This window comes from Siniperca chuatsi, linkage group LG8 (assembly GCF_020085105.1).
Source record: "Siniperca chuatsi isolate FFG_IHB_CAS linkage group LG8, ASM2008510v1, whole genome shotgun sequence".
Classification (NCBI taxonomy): domain Eukaryota; kingdom Metazoa; phylum Chordata; class Actinopteri; order Centrarchiformes; family Sinipercidae; genus Siniperca; species Siniperca chuatsi.
This window is the reverse complement of record NC_058049.1, coordinates 25,648,411-25,654,410: the sequence shown is the minus strand read 5'-3', so window position 1 is coordinate 25,654,410 and position 6,000 is coordinate 25,648,411.

The window sequence follows — 6,000 nt, the reverse complement described above, 5'->3', positions numbered from 1 at the left end:
AAATAGCAGAACTTTGTTTTTTCTTTTTTCCTCTCTCATTAATCATCTCATGACCTTTCAGATGTATCTTTTGAACTGTATATACTGCAGATAAACTAGCTCCACCTCAACCAGCTACAGGAAAATGCTGCTTTGTTGCATCAGTATTAACAATCTAATAATGTCATATATAATAATGTATCAGGCACAGGGGCCATTTTTCCAAGTACTTTTACTTAAGTAGGATTTGGAATGCACTTTTTTCAGTTTTTTTACATTGGTATTGGTACTTTTACTTAAGTAAAAGATCTAAATACTTCTTCCATGATGATACGGTACAGATATTAGATTGCTAACACACTAAACTAAGTTGGTGACAATGGTAAAGATTATACCTATTAAACATCAGCATGTTAGTGTTGTCCTTGTGAGCTTGTTAGCATACCAATATTAGCATTTAACTCAAAGCACCGTTATACAGCGTCGCTGCTAGAATGACTGTAACGTCTTTTATCATGTTCAGTCACATATTTACACTCGCTCGTCAGGCTCTTGTAAGCATTTGGAAAGCTTTTCTCTGGCTGTTTTAATTTTTCAGACAGTCTTGTTGGGCTTGCCATCTTCTACATCAACATCACGTTCTATGACACAGTTGATTCCGAAGAACTGCCACTGAATATTTGGTCTCATGCCCATTTCCGCAATAAAGACCCTTCAAAAACTGACACAACCTAGACAGCATGAAGAAACTAGCCCAGACTTATGGGGGGCCCTGTAGCCTAACTGTTAGGGTGCAGACCACATAAAAGTCCATGGTTTGAATCTGGGCTGGGGGACTCGTGTTGCATGTCATACCCCTCTCTCTCCCCACGTTTCTATCTTCGCCGAATGTCAAAAAAAGAGCTGAGAGTGTCTCCATTCAAAGAGGACATTTGCTGTTCTGAATACATACATGTCTAGCCCTTGAATATACTACATTTCCCACTTTAAAAAAAGTCTGTGATTATTACTTCTCTATTCAAATGCTGCAGATATTCTGTACACGTGCCACAAGCAAACCAGAGCATGACCTTAATGAACTTAGTGACATAACACTTTTTAACCTCAAAGTTTTGCAAACCTGCTGCAACTGGCCGACATCCTATTGACAGTCTTCTCTGGGCATGATTTATCTTTTATGCTTTATTAAATCGGAGCTGCCTTAGATGTGAGAACTGAATGCAGACGTGATGATGGGATCGAAATGCTGATGCAAACGGCCCCACCCAACCCTACAGCTCTTTGTGATCGGTGATTCATCACCAGCTCATCTCACCCTAATGAACCCAGACACTGATTACAAGCCCCTCTTCAAACAGAAAACACCGGCCCTTCCAACTCAATTTCCTCACTCGCGTTGTCAAGTCGCAACTACAAAGCAGCTCGCACTCCTCTCCAGCGGGCATGTTGTTAATATTTGATGCGATGCACTACTTCTTACAAATAAAACAGACACTGTCATTGTTTCTGCTGATGAAGGAACTCTGTGGTTGTTTATTTTAAGAGAAAAATGTAAGAGGCTGATTAAGAAGGTGGCAGATGCAGTTCAGTAAGACATTTGGGGTTGATATAAATTTGATTCACGCATAATGTGAACTGTTAAAAGGAGAGGGTTGAGAGAGAGGAGCTGAGCATGATTAAGAAGGGTGTCAGTGCACTTAAATATGACAGTTATAGCGCTGGTATTTTTAGTGATAATGTAAATTAGATTTTTTTTTAAAAGGGCTGGATACGGGACTGACAGGAGGTAGAGGGAGAGGGAGGGAGCGACCGATAGGGTAATTAACAGCGTGACAGATATACGTGACTCAGAAATATAGGTTATAAGCACTTTATTGAGGTATTCAGGACATTGCTGGATGGTGATGAGAGAGGCAGAGCCAGAGAAATAGAAGTGAGGGAGTCCAATGTACTTAACTGAGACATTTAGGTCAGTTTTATTTTCACTGCTATAATTAAACATATTTCATTCCAAATTCCTAGACAGACTGAGAGGCCTATAACAGCTTTCAAATTGAGCTGATACTTCAAGTTCAAGGCTTTCCCCCAGTGGGAAATTTACCAAGCAGCAAGCTCATTCTTAACCAAACTAGGGACATGGATGAAATACAGACACATTTATGGCACATTAGATGCAATAAGATACAGTTAGATGTAATAAATAGGAAGTACAGAGAGCTGTATGACACATGTAAGTGTCAGAATTAAGCATGTTTGTAGGACAAGGGATAACTTTAGCTTAACTTCAGCCTACTTGATTAAGCCATGATTAAGTAGTCACCTGAAGGGGAAAAGCTCACGTTCTCCTCACTTGAGATCACAATTGTATACAAGAAGAAGTGACAATGGTTTACTGACTGCAGTCTTCACAGTTACAATAAAGCTTGTCCTGTGCTCTTTGACCATGAAGGGTACACAGATTTTTGTTCTCACACATCTTAACATCATGTTAGCTCGGTTCCAGACCTGTGAATTGCCGCTCACACCTGTGATTTGTTCGGAATGTGTTGTGTCCTTTGACGGCTGTTTCCATGGGTTGGACAAATAGTCAACCAATCAGAGCTCAGTAGGCAGGATTAAGAATGGGGACGTTGTCTTCCTGCCCAGCAAGCTGACTACCTAGCTATATTCATGAAACACAGAAAACAGAAAAATGGCGGATGAGTGTGGATGACATCAACGCAGCTGTAGGCTACAAGTTGTTGTAAGTCCACAAACATCAACATATTTGTTCAATGTGAAAAATGTTAACTGCTAGCAACCACTACCGTAGCTTCTATATAAATTGACTTCAGCAGGGCGGGTACTACTGACTGGTTTGGGCAGAAATAACCCCACAAGAATAACTTATTAACCAACATGAACACAATGTCAGATGGGATTATTTCAATTCTCTGTATGAAGAGTTTTCATTCAGTTCATTAAGTGACACGTGAAAAAAAAGGTAAATAAATAAAACTTATATATGATGGTATTTGTTTGACGTGTAAAAACATGATTCCATCTTTGAAAAAAAACATTTGCAGGTGAAAAAGTCACGCTAGCATGTTGCACATATTAAAAATGTGCCTAAAAAGCATATGTGCTTTGAATTTCTACACAAGTTAAATTCTGAATGCACTCATATGAGACAGTTAGGCAAAGACAGGGAAGCTTAAACTTCGCTTAACAACTGAGTTGGTGTTTCTGACTCTTTAAAGGCCCTATGTTTGAATATTTTTGTAATTATCTTTCAAATTCTTCTGATGGTATACATTTTTGTTTGCAGAAAACTGCACTCTATATGTTGTTTTCAGCTCTTCATTCTAGTGTCCCCACCATTGGAGTCGCCATACTCAGAAATGTTTCATTCCTTCACATAGGGGCTTTAAACAGTGTTTAAAAAGTCATTAATCTCTGATCTTTAATGACAGACTGATGCAGAAGATCCACCTCACTAAACTGGGCACTGATTTGCTGTTGTTTCTCTTAACTTGTTCAGGACCCAGGATGTCAGGTTTTCTATTATTTTTGCCACTCAGATCAGTCTGTTCTGACCGAATCTGTAACCCCGTCACACGTTGGCACCGAATAATCTTTTCAGACCATCGACCCGGCCTAGCCTCAGATCAGGATTTCCCTTCCAAATGTCAGGATAGAAAATGGCCTGATAATCTTATAGTGTGTCCCCAGACTCAGAAGAATAGATGAGATGGCCTGTGGGTCAGATAGATGGTCCTGTTACAGAAAAGGTTGGAAGAACTCCAACTGTTCCGAGGATGCTGATGCCTCGGCTGAAATATGTGCATAGCTGGGGAGGAATATGTAACCACTCATATTTGTCGTTTTCTCTAAATTAAATAGAAAAAAGACAAAGAAACCTAAAACAGCAGTAACAATCTAACAAGTATTGATAGCTAAATACTGTTTTATGTAAACTTGCTGAGATTCAGTTTGAGGTTTAAGCTTTTAGCAAACATGTCACTTTTGCTGAACTGTGGCCACAATACAAGATGATGGTGAATGCTAAATTGTAGCGTAACAGTACAGCAGAGTCACAATGTCATACCAGACCACATAAGGCTGTAGCAGCAAAACCCTTGAGTGTACAGAATTGAGCAAGGGTGCATTTTAGTGCTTATGAATTGAACTATTTATTTGTAATTCAAGAAGAATGTTATGTTTCTTCTTTCAAAAGTTACATAGCCTCATTTTAAGTGCCACGCTACAGTTAAGCATTGATCAAAACGTATGCAAGATCAAGCTAACGTTAAAAGAAAGACATGGTCAAATCATGTAGTTCTGCATTCAAAGGAAGCATTAGAAAATATTATGTGCACAAAAGAGTGTGACTCTGTGGAGGTCCCTGTCAATCGCAAGCAGTGTTTATCAGACACTAGCTGGGCTGGGACCCAACAAGTGGGCTGTAGGAAGATTAAACTGAATCCCTAAATCATTTTGCAGAAACAGCTGATGGGTTTTAACTAGAAAAAGTCTAATTTAGTTAAAGCTACAGGCTACGTGGCGCTGCCAAAACATTTGATGTCCCTGTAATGGAAGATAAACAGCAAAAAACACTGTAGGCTAGTAGGTTAGTAGCCTCCCAAAATGGGTCATTTTAACAGCCTTGTCATTAGCCTGTCACTATCTGCTCAGAAAAACAAAAAGATCTTCTCAGAGGAAAGGTTGCAGTGTGATCTGAAATGTGTTTGACTCCAAGGTGAAGGAATATACGGATTCAAATTAGTATATTATATGTATTCAAGGAGTATGGCCTGTCAGACTGTAGTAGCATGCTAACCTCAAAGAGATTACCTCCTCTTTCAGGCTGAAAAGCAGTCAAATCATTTGTACTCAGTATGTAGCAGAAAATCTCAATCACACACAAGTCTTTCATGTGGCCTAATCTGACTTCTCTTTGGATTACTTGACTTCTGAAATCTATGTGATAGAAAAGAAACTGACCTTTCCTTTCTTCTGTGATTATTGAGCTTCCACACAATGGCCTGTTTCTTTTTTCTCACTATTGCCATTCCACATCACTTTGCTGTATCCTCGAAGGCAACTGAGCCAACAACTACAATACTTGCCTGCTTTTACTGGAGTAAAATTGCTTTGTTATGACCTTTCCCTGAGTGAAATTCTACTTTTACTCGACTGTGCACATCTGCACCGCTGCTACGTTACACAGCGAGTACACTGACTCATGGCCAATGAGTCACTACTGCTTGTTTGTCTGATTTCTTGCGCAAAAAAAAACATCTTTCCCTCATGTCACTATGCTATTATGCTGGTGGAGAAAATTGAATGCAGCATTGCTACAAGTACCACTAATGTTTGTTTAGGATATTTTAACTTTAACAGGTCACCTGTCAATCAATCTGAAGGTAGCGCTGCATTGTCTGCTCATAGACCACATCTATCATGCATGAACTGCTCATGCTAACCACCCAGTTCTTATTTTGACTCCAAACTAATTGGAATGCGGAACAAATTTCCCAAAAAAAGACCTAAAAGTCCCAATTCAACAGTAACCACAAGTCCTCATACCTGAATATTTTCTGATTACGCACCCCTATCGGGTGGATCATATCCTTTGTCGCTGTCTTTTCAAAGTTACATTCAGGCAACCAAATCGACTTGATTAATGGTACGGAAAGATTGTGGACAGGGTTCAAAGAAACCAAAGCTCATTGTTGGTATGAGACAGTTCACAAACTGCAGTCTCTGGTGTCCAATTTGTACTCTTAAAAACCATTTACCCCATTTACTCCCTTCCTGAGAGGTTTTGCATTGCTGCAACAAAGCCACGCTGCTTCTGACTTTGCTCGGAGAGATCAAACGAGGTCAGGGACACGTGGGTTGTTAAAAGCATTTGAACAAATGAAAGATGCTGTTGTTTTTCTGGTGATATTATAGTATTACTATTTTAGTATTGCATGATTTAAAAAAAAAAGTCATTTGATTTCCTGTCGCCAGAGCTGTCGCACTACTGTACATGAT